Source organism: Dipodomys merriami, unplaced genomic scaffold, assembly GCF_024711535.1.
Source record: "Dipodomys merriami isolate MVZ:Mamm:240054 unplaced genomic scaffold, mDipMer1.0.p SCAF_536, whole genome shotgun sequence".
In the NCBI taxonomy this organism is placed as follows: domain Eukaryota; kingdom Metazoa; phylum Chordata; class Mammalia; order Rodentia; family Heteromyidae; genus Dipodomys; species Dipodomys merriami.
In genome coordinates, this window is record NW_027206109.1 from 322,841 (window position 1) to 325,594 (window position 2,754).

Here is a 2,754-nt window from a genome sequence, read left to right on the forward strand (position 1 = left end):
TGTGGGGGAGGGGCATACAAAGCAACAAAGAAATAATCTTATAAATGTGTTAGAAACAATCGCATGAAAGAAAAAATAAACATGTGAATACATATCTTAGGGTTCATTTCCCTAACATCAACTTATCTAAACTTTTCTGCTTGACTCAGACATATATTAGATATTGCAAATAAGGGAAACCATGGGACATATGTTTCTTTGGGCCTGGCTTAGTTCGCATAATATAATTTTTTCCAAGTCTTTCCATTTCCTAACAAATTGGGCAATGTCATTCTTTCTGATGGAGGCATAGAATTCCATAATGTATATATACCACATTTTCTTGATCCATTCATCTACTGAGGGGCATCTGGGTTGGTTCCATATCTTAGCTATAGTAAATAGTGCTGCAATAAAAATAGTTGTGCTGGTAGCTTTAGTGTGGTCTTGTTTGTAAACATTTGGGTAAGTGCCCAAAAGCGGGATTGCTGGGACATAGGGGAGATCTATGTGGAGTCTTTTGAGGAACCTCCATACTACATTCCAAAGTGGTTGAAAAAGTTTACACTCCCACCAAGAATGCATTAGGGTTCCCTTTTGGCCACATCCCCTCCAGCATCTGTTGTAAAATATGGACCGCTTCACGAATTTGTGTGTCATCCTTGCGCAAGGGCCATGCTAATTTGCGTATTGTTGCAATTTTAGTGTATGTGCTGCCGAATTGAGCACAGAACATTTTTTATATATAAAGTGGAATTGATTTTCTTAAACTAGATAATTCAACAATATGTAATTTCAAAAATATTGTCGTGAAATTTTAGAACCATATATTTCTTACATAAGCACATATTTAAGAATAAAGTCAAGATTGATAATGTCAAAAACAAATTAATTCCGGATATTAGTTGTTCAAGAGATGTGTAGCAAGAGGAATTCAGTTATTCTATACAAGTCACCTGTCATAATAAATACTGCAGCAAGTGTTAAGGTTTGTTAAAAGTTTTAATTTTTTGGGTTGGGAAGCTGGATCAATGGTAGAACACATGCCTTGCTTGCATGAGGCCCTGGGTTCTAATCCTCAGCACCACATAAGCAGAAAAAAACTGGACATGGTGCTGTTGTGGCTCAAGTGTTAGAGTGCAAGCCTTGAGCTGAAGGGCTGAGGGATAGTACTCAGGCCCAGAGTTCAGGACTCACGTCTGGACCTCCCTCCAAACAATTTAATGTTTTAAGTATGTTTAATTTTGGGAATTTGCTTATATATGCCAAAATTAAGACTTTTTGTCAGGTCAAAAAACTTTTCCATAAAGCATTTAAGATTTATGGTAGCAGACATATAGTACTAAGTATGTCCATTTCAGAGTTTATAGAAACGCTACTAATGAGAAGTTGCAAAGTCTTTGTGTAAAGAAACAGAGCAAAGAGTTAAGACTTTTACTATAAAGTTTCTGTTAAAACTTTAGGGCTTCCTTTCTTTATATTTTAGCGAGGAACAAATGATGATATAAGCCATATATAAATTATGAGATGAGACATAAGTAGTAATCTTAGAGGGCAACTTTAAAGACTTCTCATAGCCTATAAAACTCGTTGAACATCATAATTTTAGCCAATTTTAAATGTACAGGAATATGAGAAATAGTAAAATCTAATATGTAGTACACTTGAAAGATTGGAAACACTGGTATTTGGTTTTTATTTTATTAATCATTAATATTTAATTATTGTTTTTCTTTATTTGTAGCATTCTTTTCCTTGTTATAATATAATACAAATTTTTGTAAGTTGTCATTACGAGGTACTTTGAGAATGTTACTGGGATGGCCAAACCATTTTTTACAGGTGCATGTGAATTTACAAAGAGCAAAATTAACACAATATTGATTAAAAATTTTCTCAAGTAGAGTCTGAATCAGGAGTGTTGATAAATGTCCACACCGAAAATCTTAGCCCTAGGCTGAATCAGTGGTATTACAGAGTTGAGGCCACAAAAGTGAAGAATGTGTTTTGCTTAGTTTTTTTTTTTTTTTTTTTGTTGGTTGTGGGGCTTGGACTCTGGGTTCTGGATTCTGTCCCTCAGCTCTTCAGCTCAAGGTTAGTGCTACCACTTGAGGCACAGCACCACTTCTGTCTTTTTCTCCTTATGTGATGCTAAGGAATCAAACCCAGGACCTCATGCATGCAAGGCAAGCACTCTACCCCTGAGCCACCGACCCAGCACCTGAGAAACTCTATTTTAAAAAAACTCATCTAAACAACATTTGCTTTCTGCTTTGGGTTATATAATGAAATATATGAATATATTTTTATATTTTTATGTACTGTCATACTTCCAAATTTATACTAACTTCAGCCACTTTGTCCGTTTAAAAGTCATGAAATATCTCTGAGAGTTTGCTTCTGTGAACATTGTTTTTGCATTTATAATTTATTCTGAGTAATCTTTATTTTTTTCAAAATCACTTTATATTTTATGTTGATGGGTTATCATATATCAAATATTTTCAAATGTACCTGTAAAGTCTAAAGATAGCAGTATGAATATTCTCATACAGCTCTTGTTCATCTGTTATGCACTTTAAGAATTATATTTCTCTCTCTCTTTCACTCTCTATCATTTCCTCTCTTTCTCTTGCATGCTCCATGGCTGCTTCTTAGAATATCTGCTGGTCTACTATTATCCTTCAAAATCCACTGGTTTTGTGGGAACATGATAAGGACCATCAGGTACCCTTGGATTCTTTAAGAGTTATAACAGTGCCGTGAAATTATTAT

The 2,754-nt window shown here is 34.6% G+C and overlaps 1 non-coding gene across 1 annotated transcript; it reads right to left on the reverse strand.

The window, feature by feature from the left end:
- Positions 1-604: 604 nt before the first annotated feature.
- Positions 605-708, reverse strand: LOC138811576 (U6 spliceosomal RNA). Its single transcript, XR_011367432.1, has one exon. It is a non-coding gene; the product is annotated as a U6 spliceosomal RNA (small nuclear RNA).
- Between the last annotated feature and the right edge of the window lie 2,046 nt (positions 709-2,754).